The sequence below is a fragment of the Tursiops truncatus genome, chromosome 5 (genome assembly GCF_011762595.2).
Source record: "Tursiops truncatus isolate mTurTru1 chromosome 5, mTurTru1.mat.Y, whole genome shotgun sequence".
NCBI lineage: Eukaryota > Metazoa > Chordata > Mammalia > Artiodactyla > Delphinidae > Tursiops > Tursiops truncatus.
The window spans coordinates 515,405-529,305 of NC_047038.1; the positions used below are offsets into that span (position 1 = coordinate 515,405).

The 13,901-nt window shown below is 40.8% G+C and overlaps 1 long non-coding RNA gene across 1 annotated transcript; it reads right to left on the reverse strand.

The window, feature by feature from the left end:
- Positions 1-587: 587 nt before the first annotated feature.
- On the reverse strand, positions 588-13,416 carry LOC101324336 (uncharacterized). The gene is made up of 4 exons (XR_002179652.3): positions 13,314-13,416; positions 2,378-2,503; positions 1,548-1,694; positions 588-766 (listed from the first exon to the last, which is right to left on the reverse strand). It is a non-coding gene; the product is annotated as an uncharacterized lncRNA (long non-coding RNA).
- Positions 13,417-13,901: the final 485 nt, after the last annotated feature.

Below are 13,901 nucleotides of genomic sequence, written 5' to 3' on the forward strand. Positions count from 1 at the left end.
GGCCATCTTTCAGGGAAATAGAGAAATGCAGAGATTCAGGACCACTCTAAGTGGAACGCCATGGGGAAACGAGGTACTCCCTCTGTCCCGTGCTGTAGCCATGAACCTTGTGTGGCCATTGGCCTCTGAAATGTGACTGGTCCAAATTGAGGTGTGCTTTGATTGCAAAATACACCTGGGTTTCTAAGACTTCCTATCAAGAAAGGAATGTAAACTACCTCATTAATAATTATGTATTGATTACATGTTAATATGGTAATATATTTGATCTATTGGGTTAAATATAGGTCACTAGAGTTAATTTTACTCTTTAAAAAAAACTTTTTTAATGTGGCAACCAGAAAACTTAAAATTTACATATATAGCTCACATTTATTTCCGTTGGACAGTGCTGACCTATACCAATTTTAAAATAAGACCTGGATCATGTATTTATTTTATCAAACTCAGAAGCCACATTGTTAAAGTGACATTTTATCAGTGTTACAATGATATAACATCAATTCCAACCTCTGATGTCTTTGAAATCAGAAAAGTTATGCACACTTATGAATATATTTTGATATTAACTCAAACATGCAAGGTAGAAGGTAGTTATTTGCCTTTATTAATATTTTTAAACAAGTTTCTTAGCTATGAAGAATTCTTTAAGGTACTTTATTTGGAAAATTCCAACTGAGATAAAGATTAGTGTTTGTGCAAAGGCCCACCATAAAACGTTGCTGTTTGTATCTTCACTGGTCATTCGAAATTCTTCTTCACGGTCCTACGCAGAAGAGAAATAGGCAGGTTAAGTTTCTTAAGGTACTTCATGCATGAATTTGAGGGGAAGGTGCTGTATGCATTCAGGGTACTTCATGTCACCCAGGTAATCTCTTATGCCAAAGTGCAGTATCATTTTCTAAACCAAGGGATGTTGTTAGTCAAAGACAAGGAAGAGTCAACCTTATAAAACACACTTTTGTGTTTTGGCGTAAAGTATCAGGTATTTGATCTATTACTTTATATGTTTTATTTGTTACCATCAAACAAAGTGAACATTACCTAATTGACAGATGTTCATCATTCAGGTTCTTACTTTACTTTAAGCTGGGCACTGTGCTCATTTTATTTTCCAGATAAAGAAACAGAAGCTCAGAGACGACAGAAGGTTAGTGAGTGGGGGGGCAGATTTGAGCCCACGTCTGACCAGGGTCCACTGAGCACAGTGACCCAGGAAACGCATAATGTCACAAGAACAAAATGGTGATTTAGAAAGTGGGCACACTGAGACGCTGCGGCCATGTGGGGTGTGTTTGGAAACGCTTATTTATTCATTCTGTGAGCTCACACCCCAAGGCGAGTGAGCCACGGTCCCCTTCCTAGAGGAGCTCATGGTCCAGCGAACGGTGAGAGAGCGCTGTCCCCACATCCCTGCATGTCCACGCAGTCCTAGCTCAGAGGAGGCCCGGGGAACCGGCAGTTTACTCTTTCCTTGGTTCGCGGGCTTCGTGGAGAATTACGTACTGGGCAGGAAGAGGGAGCATAAGCTGAATAGGCAGACTGACCCTTTGATAGTTTTGTTCTTTGACTATTTGCTCCATTTGCTCAATTAGATGTTCAAGCTTGAAGCTAACTTCATTAACTTTGTCCTTTGCTTGAGCAATGGCTGCATCAAGGTCATGTTCTCCAACTCGAATATCTAAGTGGATCCGCTGTGCAAACAGTAAAAAGGAAGAAACATGTTTTTAACGTGGCTCACTCTTTTTCTTTGCTTTTTCCCTCCTTGTGTCCTCCCATTCCTTCCTTTTTCTCCACTCTTCCTTTTTGAGAGCAAACACTACTTCATTCTCGAGCTCTCTATTTTTCTTCACCGCCACTCTATTCCCTGTTATACCCAGTAGTCTTTCTTTGTAATAATAATGCATTAAACAGTACCTGCTGACCTGAAAGGGTACTTATATTAACAATAGACTGTTAGGCAAGAGCCTTTGCCCCTGAGAGAATTTGATTTACTCAGGAGAATGTTCTTTACATATAACAAAATTTCTGATGCTAAAGTACAGGTTCTCTTCATCTGTTCTCAGCACATTTAGAAAATAGCCAATCACCATCTACCATGTAAGAGTTTTATTTATTGGAATTCCATTATTAATTCACCCTTCAGCCTTCAATTGTTTTCAAGCCTGAATAATCACAGTTCTCTTAAGCTTCCCTCCCAGTTCTCATTTTTCAAGCCCTTTAATCAACTCCGTGGCTCTCCTTTGAACCCCTTCCAAGCTCTCCAGCTCCCTCTTTGGTTGCTGTGCTGAGGTCTGGGTATAATGGTCTGCATATCATTGTCGCGCCTGAATAGTGCTGACGCTGTGATGAGCAGTACTCGGAGGCACGTACTTACCAGCTTACTCCCTCCAAATGACACGAGCCTCGTAGAATTAGACTCTAAGCAAATGATGTGTTCGCCAGGTGAATGTGAAGTGAAGTAGAATGTTCCCTGTGGGCCATATAACTTTGACAGTAATACCTAGGATTGAGGATTTCCATAGTTTAAGTTTATTATTCTCTACTTTCCATTTAAAAAAAATCATCCCCATGTAATCTAGTGAAAACTGTGCAATTCTTAAAGAAGAAATCAAGTGGCCAATAACATGCAAAATACTCAGTCTTGCTGGTAATCAAAAAAATACAGACCACAGTAAGATATTCCTTGTTGGTTTTCAGATTGGCAAAGACTTACAAGCACCTGGGGTGGGGACAGTATGGAGAAATACTATCTCTAGACACTGTTCTGGGAATGTAAGTTGAACACCCGTTTCAGAGAGTGCTTTGGCCAAGCGTATAACACCATTCACCCAGCAGCGCTACATACAGAAATTTATCCTATGGGAATGCCCAAATGGACAGTTATATGTAAAAGGATATTCAGTGTGATGTTATTTATTTAAAAAATTGTGTTTTGAAATAACTAATACCTTTGAGTGTGGATTGATTAAATTTAGGCAAAGCCAAATGAAGAGGTGCTAGGTAGCAGTAAAAGAGAGATTACACCCATATCTATACGAAAGTTGTCCACAATATTCAGGGATAGTCTGTATAGAATCCTATTTTTGTAAAAAGTATCGTTTGTAAAACTACACGTGCTTAGAAGAAGATTCTAAAGAATATATACCAAGTTATTAGGCAGTTATATTTGTTGGGGAACTTTGACTTTTCTGCTTAGTACATTTCTGTATTGTCTGGCATTTTAAAAACAGGTATAGGACTTCAAGTCTGGCATATAAGGAGCTTGGAAGTTGTCCCTCTGTCTTAAAAAGTAAAAGCTGCATAGAAAGAAAATCAGTTCTTAGATCTGTCAGAGAATTGAGGTCACAGGGTAAACTGCCCCCAAAATGGGAGAGGTGAATGCAAAGAGTCCCAGCTTAGCCTGAGCACAAACCCCTGTGGGAACCAGTACGGGTTCCTTTTACCCAGCACATCACGTCCAACTTTCAACAACAACAGAAAAATAATAAGACATACTCGAAGGCAAAAACCGCAGTTTGAAGAGACAAAACAAGCCTCAAAAGCAGATTCAGATATGGCAGGGATGTGGGAACGATCATATAAGGAACTTAGAAAACCTATGATTAATAGTCTGCGGTCTCTAATGGAAAGAGTAGACAACATGCAAGAACAAATGGGTAGTGTGAGTAGAAAGATCAGAATTCTGTGAAAGAATAAAAAGAAATGCCAGAGATCAGAAACACTGTAGCGGAAATAAAGAGTGCCTCTGATAGACTCCTTAGCACACTGGACAGGACTGAGGAGAGACTCTCTGAGCTTGAGGATATGGCAACAGAAACTTTCAAAACTACAAAGCAAAAACAGACTGGGGGAAAAAAGGAACAATATCTAAGGACTACAGGACAACTATTAAAGGTGTAACATACACATAACGGGAATACCAGAAGGAGAAGAAAGAGAAAGCAACAGAAGAAATATTTAAATAAAGACGGAGAATTTCAGATTAGTGTCAGACACCAAGCCACAGAGCTGGGAAGCCCAGAGAACACCAAGCAGGATAAATGCCAATAAAACTACACCTAGGCATATCATATTAAAACTGCAAATATCAAAGATAGACAGGAAATCTAGAAAGAAGCCTTATTTATAGAGGAGCAAAGCTAAGAATTACACCCGACTTCTCCTCAGAAACCATGCAAGCAGGGAGAGAGTAAACATTTAATGTGTTGAGAGAAAAAAACTCACCAACCTAGAATTCTGTATCCTGCAGAATTCTCCTTCAAAAGTAAGAGAAAGATTTTCTCAAACAAAAGTTGAAGGAATTTGTCCCTCATAGACCTGTCTTACAAGGAATGTTAAAAGTTATTCAGAGAGAAGGATAATGATATTGGTCAGAAACTCGGAGCTACGTGAAGATTGGAAAGCATTAGAGAAGGAATCAGTGAAGGTAAAATTAAAACTTTTATTTTTCTTATTAACTGAGTTAATAGATACGTCTTTCAAAATAACAGCAATGTATTTGATGATTATAGTTTATATATAAATGAAATTAGCAACAGCAAAGATGCAAGGGATGGGAGATAAGAATTAGCATTACTTTGTTATTATAAAGTACTTGTACTACCTGTGAAGTGATATGGTGATATTCAAAAGTGGGCTTGGAGTAGTTGTAAATGTATATTGCAAACTCTAGGGCAACCACCGACAAAAAGTTAAAAGAAGTATAATTGATAACTATGAAAGGAGATAAAATGGAATCGTAAAATAATTAAAACCACAAGAGACAGAAAAAGAGTGGAAAACAAAAATAGGAACAAATAACAAGGATGACAACTAGAAAACTAATAAATATGATGAATATTAACTCAACTGTATCAACAGTCACTTTGAATGTCAGTGGTCTGAATGCATCAATTAAAACAGATTGTCAGAGTGGATCCAAAAAAAAAACCAAAACCCCGACTATGTATTGTCTACAAGAACCCCTCTTTAAATATAAAGACACATATATATTAAAAGTTAAGGGATGGAGGGACTTTCCTTGTGGTCCAGTGGTTAAGACTTTGCCTTCCAATGTGGGAGGTGCGGGTTGGATCCCTTGGTTGGGGAACTAAGATCTCACATCATGGCCAAAAATCCAAAACATAAGCAATATTGTAACAGATTTAATAAAGACTAAAAATGGTCTACATCAAAAAAATCTTTAATTAAAAAAAAAAGGGACGGAGAAAGATGTATATGTCAACTTTCAGCTAACCTTAATCAAAAGAAAGCTGGAATAGTTATATTAACTTCAGACAGAGTAGACTTCAAAACAAGGAAAATTATCACGGATAATTACATAATGGACCATAGTAATAAATAGGTCATTTCTCCAAGAAGACAAACCTTAATGTGTATGCATCTAACACCAGAGTGTCAAAATACATGAAGCAAAAACTGATAGAACTGCAAGGATAAATACAAGAATTTAGTATTATAGTCGGAGACTTGGATACTCCTCTATCAGAAGTGGGCAGATCCAGCAGCAGATCAGTAAGGACACAGTTGGACTCAATGGCACCATCAACCAACTGGATATAATCAATATCTGTAGACTACTTCATCCAACAAAGCAGAATGCACATCCTTTTCAAGCTCACATGGAACACTCACCAAGATAGACCACATTCTGGGCCATAAAACACACCTTAACACATTTAAAATAATAGAAACCATACAACGTATGCTCTTAGACCATAATGGAATTAAAGTAGAAATCAATAACAAAAAGATAGCTGGAAAGTCCCCAAATATTTAGAGATTAAACAGCATACCTCTAAATAACACATGAGTCAAGAAAGAAATCTCAAGAGAAACTAACAGTATTTTGAATTGGAAGAGAATTCTGGGAAGATGGTGGAATAGGAGGCACCAGGAATCTGTCTCTAGGCAACAATTACACTGGAAGAATCTGTCTGATGGAACTGTTTTGGAACTCTGCAGTCTATTGAAGGCTTGCAACTTCCAGGGAAAGACTTGGATGGTAAATTGTGGTTAATTCTGGTCAATATCAGCTCTTAGAACAGTGGCAGCTGCCTACCTCCCACTCCCCACCCCCTGCCAGCCACATGGCAGGCGGCTGCGCAGGTGTTCCTGGAGCAGCTCCCATGCATCTTTTAGAAGCCAGGGTAGGCAAAAAGGACCCTGTCCTCCAAATGTCAGGGTTTTTTGTTTTTGTTTTTTTTTTTTTGCGGTGCGCGGGCCCCTCACCGCTGCGGCCTCTCCCATTGCAGAGCACAGGCTCCGGACGCGCAGGCTCAGCGGCCATGGCTCATGGGCCCAGCCACTCCACGGCATGTGGGATCTTCCCGGACCGGGGCACGAACCCGCGTCCCCCGCATCGGCAGGCGGACTCTCAACCACTGCACCACCAGGGAAGCCCTGTCAGGGGTTTTTGATGTCATCATATAGAAGGGATTCTCAATAAGATTAACAAGATTTCTCATCAGAAACTTCGGAGACCAGAGGCAGTGGGCGGATACATTCAAAGTGCTTAAAAAACCCCAAACAACCAGAAAAGGCCAACAAGCACATGAAAAGATGCTCAACTTCACTGATCATTAGGGAAATGCAAATCAAAACTACAGTGAGGCACTACCTCACACACATCAGAACGGCTGCTATACAACAAACAAAAAACGTACTGGCAAGGATGTGGAAAAATTTCAACCCTTGTGCATTGTTGGTGGGAATGTAAAATGGTGCAGCTGCTGTGGAAAACATTATGGTGGCTCCTCAAAAATATAAAATAGAATTATCATATGATCCAGTAATTCCACTTCTGGGTATATACCCCAAAGAATCCAAAGCAGGGTATCAGGATATCTGTACCCCCATGTTCATGGCAGCAGTGTTCACAATAGCCAAGACGTGGAAGCAACACAATGTCCACTGACAGGTGGATGAAGAAGCAACATGTGGTACATACATAACAGTGGCATATGATTCAGCCTTAAAAAGGAAGCAGATTCTGACACGTGCTGCAGCATGGATGAACGTTGTGGAAATTATGCTTACTGAAGTAAACCAATCACAAAGAGACAAACACTGTATGACTCAACTTATACGAGGTATTTAGTCATAGGGGAGTTATTGTTTAACGAGTATAGAGTTTCAGTTTTACAAGATTTAAAGAGTTATGAGGATGATGATTATACAACATTAAGAATATATTTAATACCACTGAATTGTGCACTTAGTAATGGTTAAGATGATGAATTTCATGTGTACTTTACCACAATTTAAAAATCTCAAAAAATATTTTGAACTGAATTAAAATGAAAATACAACTTAATCAAAACTTGGGGGATACAGTGAGAGAAGCATTTACAGAGAAATTTATAACATTGAACGCATATATTAAAAAGAAAGAAAGGTCTAAAATTAATCATCTAAGCCTAGGAAACTAGAACAAGAAGAGCAACTAAATCCAAAGTCAGCATAAGAAGAGAAATAAGATCCGTGCTGAGAAAGCTAATGCAGAAACCAGTGAGAACAGGAGATACGCAGAGAAAACCAGCCAACAGAAAGCTGGTCCTCTGCAAAGATCAGTAAACCTCTAGGGAGGCTAACTAAGAAAAGAAGACCCAAGTTAATAACATCAGAAATGAAAGAGGAGGCTTACTACAGGTCTCACGGACATCAGTGGGGTAGTAGAGGAATACGATGAGCAGCTCTGTGCTCACAAACGTGGTAACCTGGATGAAATAGACCAATTCCTTGAAAGGCGCAATTTGTGAAAACTCACACAAAAATAAATAGACAGTCTGGATAGGCTGAGAGCTAGTAAAGAAACTGAATTGATAATAACTTTCCAAGCAGAAAGCACCAGGCCAAGATGGGTTCACTGGTGAATTCTACCAAAGATTTAAGTAGGAAATCAGACCAATTCTCTACAATCTCTTCCAGAAGTAGAGAGAATACTTTCTAAATCATTTTCTGAGGCCATCATTAGCCTAATACCAAAACCAGAGAAAGACACGAGAAAACTATGGACCATTATCTCTCATGGACATCGATACAAATATCCTCAACAAAATATTAGCAAATTGAATCCAACAATGTATGAAAAGAATCAGGCACCATGACCAACTCAGGTTTATTCCAGATACGCAAGGCTAGTTCAACATTTTAAAATCAGTTAATGTAATTCATCGCATCAACAAGTTAAAGATCACTTGATCATCACAATAGGTGTAGAAAGGGCATTTAACAAGATCCACCATCCATTCATGGCAAAAACTCTCAGCAAACTGAGAATACGGGAACTTTGTCAATTTGATTTAAAAAATCTATAAAAACCTTACAGCTAACATACTTCATAGTGAAAAACTAGAGGCTTTCCCACTATGATCAGAAACAAGGCTAGGATTTCCTCTCTCACTATTCCTTTTCTTTTTTATTATTTATTTATTTTATTTTTGGCTGTTTTTGGGTCTTAGTTGTGGCATGTGGGATCTTCATTGCAGCACATGGCCTCGCTAGTTGTGGCATGCGGGCTTCAGAGTGCGTGGGCTCAGTAGTTGTGGCACTCGGGCTCCAGGGTGCATGGGCTCTAGTTGTGGCATGCGGGCTCACTAGTTGTGGCACGCAGGCTTAGTTGCCCCACGGCATGTGGGATCTTAGTTCCCCAACTGAACCCGCGTCCCCTGCATTGGAAGGTGGATTCTTAACCACTGGACCACCAGGGAAGTCCCTCAGTATTCCTTTTCAATATCATACTTCAATTCCTAGCTAATGCAGTAAGAGAAGAAAAGAAAACAAATGGTATACAGGTTGGGAAGGAAGAAATAAAGCTGTGTTTGTTCACAGATAACAGGATTGTCTATGTAGAAAATTCAAAATAATAAAACTTACTGGAACTAATAAGTGATTATAGCAGGGTTGCAGGATACAAGGTTAATATGTTAATCAGTTTTATCAGCAGTGAACCAAGTGGAATGTGAAATCAAAAACAATACCATTTATATTAGCATCTCCCCCAAATGAAATACTTAGGTATAAATAAAACAAAGTATGTTTAAGAGATATATGAAAAAAACTAAAAAACTGTAATGAAAGAAATCAAAGAAGATAAAATACATGGAGAGATGTTCTGTGTTCATGCCAGGAAGACTCGATATTGTGAAAAAGTCAGTTCCTCCCAACTTAATCTATAGATTTGACACAATCCCAGTCAGAGTGTCAGCAGGTTATTTTGTGAATATCTTCAGGCTGATTCTAAAGTTTCTATGGAGAGGCAGAAGATCCAGAAGAGCCAACACAATATTGAAGGATAAGAATAAAGTCAGGGGACTGACGTTCCTGATTCCAAGACTTACTATAACTGTGTAGCACTGGGAACTCTACTTAATGTGCTGTGGTGGCCTAAATGGGAAGGAAATCCAGAAAAGAGGAGCTATGTGTGTATGTAGAGCTGATCCATTTTGCTGCACAGCAGAAACTAACACAACATTGTAAAGCAACTACACTCCAATAAAAGTTAATTTAAAAAAGCCTTACTATCATGCTACAGTAACCAAGGTAGTGTGGTATTGGGGAAAGAGCAGACAAAGAGATCAGTGAATCAGAGAGCCCAGAAACAGACCCACGCAAATATAGACCCACTGATCTTTGACAAAGGAGCAAAGGCAATACCATGGAAAAAGGTGGTCTTTCCAACAAATCGTGCTGGAACAACTGGACATCCATATGCAAAGAAATGAATGTAGACACAGACCTTACACTTTTTAGAAAAATTAACTTAAAATGGAGCATAGGTCTAAATGTAAAATGCAAAACTATAAAACTATTAGAAGGTAACATAGAAAGTCTAGAAGACCGTGGATTCAGTTATGACCTTTTAGGTACAACACCAAGAGCACGATCCATGAAAGAAAGAATTGAGAAGCTGGACTTCATTAAAATTAAGCTTCATTAAACATTTGACATTAATGTTGAACGTTGAACGTTGAATTTCATTAGAATTAAAAACTGCTCTGCAGAAGAGAGAGCTGTCTGTCTCTCTGTCAAGAGAATGAAAAGACAGGCCACAGACTGGGAGAAACTATTTGTAAAAGACGTATCTGATAAAGTACTGTTATCCAAAATATACAAAGAATTCTGAAAACAACAAGAAACTGAACAAATTAATTGAAAAATGGACAAAAGATCTGAACAGACAACTCACCAAAGAAGACATATAGATGGCAGATAAGCACATGAAAAGATGCTCCCCATCGTATGTCATTAGGGAATTGCAGTTAAAAACAACGAGATACTTCACACCTATGGGAATGGCAAAAATCCAGAACACTGACAACACTAAATGCTGGCGAGGATGTGGAGCAACAGGAACGCTTGTCACTGCCGGCGGGAACGCAGAATGATGTTCCCATTTGGGAGACGGTTTGGTGGTTTCTTACAAAACTAAACATACGTCTACGTACAGTTCTGCAGTTGTACTATTTATTTACCCAAATAAGATGGAAACTTATGTCCACATGAAAACCTGCACACAAATGTTTACAGCAGCTTTATTTATAATAGCCAAAATTTGGAAGCTACTAAGATGTCCCACTGCATGTGAATGGATCAGTAAACCATGGTATACATCCTGACGACGGAATATTGTTCAGTGCTAAAAAGAAATGAGTTATCAAGCCACGAAAAGACACGGAGGAAACTTAAGTGCATATTCCTAAGTGAAAGAGGCCAGCGGGAAAGGCTGCACACTGTATGATCCCAACTTTATGACATTCTGGAAAAGGCAAAACTATGGAGACACTAAAAGGATCGGTGGTTGCCAAAGGTTAGGGAGGGGGGAGGGATGAACAGACGGGTTCCGGAAGGTTTTTACGGGCGTGAAACTACTCTGTTGATACTATGATGATGGATACATGTCATCACACATTTGTCAAATCCATAGAATGTGCAACGCCAAGAAGGAGCCCTAATGTGAGCCCTGGGCTTTGAATGATGTGTCAGTGCAGGTCATCAGCTGCAACAGCTGTGCCATTCCAGGCCTGCTAGTGGAAGAGGCTCTGTTCACGTGGGGGCAGAGGACGTACGAGAACTCTGTACTTCGTGCAGGATTTTGCTGTGAACCTAAAACTGCTCAAAAAGATAGTCTATGAAATCACTTTAGAAACAGGTATGTATTACACAGAGAAAAATGCAACCAAGATTCTTTTTTTAAATCTTTCAATTTTGATTTGGAGAAAATTAAAGGATCTTGCCATGTACTTAATTTCACTTAACAGAGTGTTGATAGGGAAACTTTGGTAAATACAGCGGCATTCAAGGTCAGGTTTGCATTTGAGTTCTAATTTTCATGAATAACAGAGTTACTCTTCCCTGGAAAAATATGCAGTGATGACTCATCACCTGTTAAATTCCATTTCTGACCCTTAGTGTTGGGTCAGGGTTCTACAGAGTCTGCTTCCAGTGACTATTCACGTCAGCAAACATGTCAGTCAGCAATGCCTGTTAGTTTGGTGTGTTGGAAAAAGACATGCTTGAATTTAGACCTCAGTGTTTCCACTTGCTGATGATGTGATCTTGTATAAGTCATTTTACCTCTCAGGACCACAGTTTTCTCTTCTACAAAATGTAATAGGAATATTGGACACGGAATAAGGGACAATGGAATACAAAATGCATAGTTTGAATGGTGCCTGTATATTGTCATTGTCTGCCCTGCCTACCCTACCAGCCATGTTACGCCTTGGCCTGCCAGTCACCTGCCGTAGGAAGGGACATGTGTTCAGGTTAGCATCCGAGAGTACCCTGCGTCCAGGCACATCGACCCGGGTAGGAGCAGTCCGAGCCCTTGGCGGGGTGCTGTTCAGGATCTTCAGAGAGGATCTTAGCTCGTTAGGAATGTTAAACCAGAGCTGTGTCTGGTCCTCTTACTTCCAGAGGGAGAGAGCCTTCCTGAAAATCAGGCCTTTGGGGTGAGAATTTTCTCTCTCCTAGGCCCGTGGCAAATATCTGTTGGATGTTTGCAGAATGAAAACACTTCTCCTCCCATCTAGAAGGGGGTATTGTTTCGAGTAAATGTATTTTTTGGAGAATGAAACAGCTCTGTCTTAAAAACAGTGAACAGGTTTTTCTGTGAAGCTGTTTTGTCCAACTAAAATTTGGGTTCTGGGTTTAACAAGCTATGCAGACATTTCCAGATCAGTCATGAAAGGTTACAGGGAAGGACAGCAGAGAATTCTGTTTTGGTTTAACTGGGCAGGAAGTGAAGGAGGCGGGGGTGTCAGGAGGAGAGGGTAGCTGTACGAGAATTAGGAAAATGGCCCCAGTGGAACTGTTGCCAGGGAGGTGCCTGGTGTACCAGGAGAAGGCTGCTACAGCGGGCCGGAATCAGGTGTCCGGTCCAGTTGGAATGGAGTCTCCTGGGCTCCACGTGAGTGGGGGCATCACAGTGTCTGGCTTGAGCGCAGCCCTCATGAGGACAGGAAATTGGGCCTGTCTACATCAAGTACCTTCTCCTTGCCAGCTAGAGAGATGCCTGTCTGTTCTGTGAGGCTCTGCTCCACCACCATCCTGCTACGTCATGAGCACATCCCCAGGACAGCAAGTCCAAAGGGAAGTAGTTCCTGCAGTCACGTTGGAATTATTGGACGGAGCAGGTCACAGTCCCTTGAGCTGGCACGGTGGGGACAACATCTGCTGCGACCGTTGGACAGAGGAGAAAATGGAGGGTTAAAGCAGCCAAGTAACCCCTCGAGGTCCAGCTTGTAGATGACCGTCTGCACTCACACCTGCCTCCGACCCCAAGATCCACATTCTTTCCCTTTGACCGTGGTGCCTTTTCTACTCTGCAGCTCCCAGTGAGGAGGCGCCCCGTGAGGCCAGACAGACCCAGAGGCAGCACTCCTACAGAAACCCCACCAGACGGGCGGAGGGAGAGGCGGCCTAGCCGACCCTCGTGTCTGGGTGAGGCTGCGGCACCTGCAGAGCAGGTGAAGCCTGGCCCTGCACGACCAGCGGGATGCATTGGCCCTGTGGGTTCCCTCTGCCCAGCAAGACCGACAAGACCTCGGGATGATGCGTGCGAGGCCTGCCCTTTGTACTGTCTCTACCTTGTGTGTTAAGGAGCCTCTGCTCCTCAGCTGGACTGTAGGCCCGTTGAAGGCAGGCGTCTGTGTCTTGGTGCAGTGCCTCTGTCAGGGCTACACATGTCAGAAATGAGATGCTGGACAGTGAGCGCTGTGTGGAGATGTGAAGTGTGTGGGTGTACATGACACGTGGCTTTTTAGAAAACAAAAGATTTCAGTAGCAAGACAAAAAGTGTGTTTTACCTCATCATCGTAAGTTGTAACAGTCACAACCATTCCCAGACCAGGAGCAGATTCAAGGAAATCGTGTCTGCCCAAGTCCCACTGTTGTATCTTGAAAGTCCCTGTTTCAAAAATATAAGACATTTATTTTTATTTATCTTTTTTAAGTCTTTATTAAATCCCATTGAGAAACATACAACTAGTAAATATATAACGTTGAAGATGTTATATATGCCACAAGAAGAAGCAACAGACGGGGTGGGAGTGGTAGGGGACTTGGAAGCATTATGTGGGGAAGTCAGGGAAGGCTTCTCTGACATTTGAGCAAAGACCTGAAAGGATAGGGGAGTAAAAATATATCCGCTTCTATAATATTTGTTTATCACATACATGCAGATTACATCCATATCTATCTATACATCACATTCAGTGCTAATTGTGTGCCAAGCACCGTTCTAAGAAACTTACACGTGTAATCTGAATTGTCATATGACAACAGCGCTATGCAGGTAGCTAATATTTTATGACGACTTTACGTGGGATGACACTGAAGCATAAGGTACTGTGCCCGAGGTCACGTACCTAGCAAGTAGCAGAGTCAAGGTTCAA